The sequence below is a fragment of the Solea senegalensis genome, linkage group LG14 (assembly GCF_019176455.1).
Source record: "Solea senegalensis isolate Sse05_10M linkage group LG14, IFAPA_SoseM_1, whole genome shotgun sequence".
Classification (NCBI taxonomy): Eukaryota; Metazoa; Chordata; class Actinopteri; order Pleuronectiformes; family Soleidae; genus Solea; species Solea senegalensis.
The window spans coordinates 6,051,468-6,051,848 of NC_058034.1; positions in this window are offsets into that span (position 1 = coordinate 6,051,468).

Sequence of the window (381 nt, forward strand, 5' to 3'; positions counted from 1 at the left end):
TTCCCAGCATGCTTTGGGGCCTGTTCCAGACGGCCATTAACTTGTTTTGATTGGAGAAGGGCGAATGTCCGTCAAACTACGTCATAGGGAGCGCATTCGAGGGGACTGCGTGTATTCGGCCTGATCCAATTGGCTTAGAGGATTAAAACGAGCTGTCAATCATCCAGATTGGCCAATGCTAGCCGGAGCTATGGCCCAAAGTGCCCCAAATCTATTGATTTTTTTAATCATTTTTTAAAATTCAAAAGTTTTTATTAGACCAGTAGTGACATGTAAATAAAATTGAATGGGTTTAATCATTTTTCTTAAATGTAAAAATGAAAAGTAATCTTAAATGGAATAGATTTAGTAAACCTCTGTAATTTTACTCTGCTTCACTTA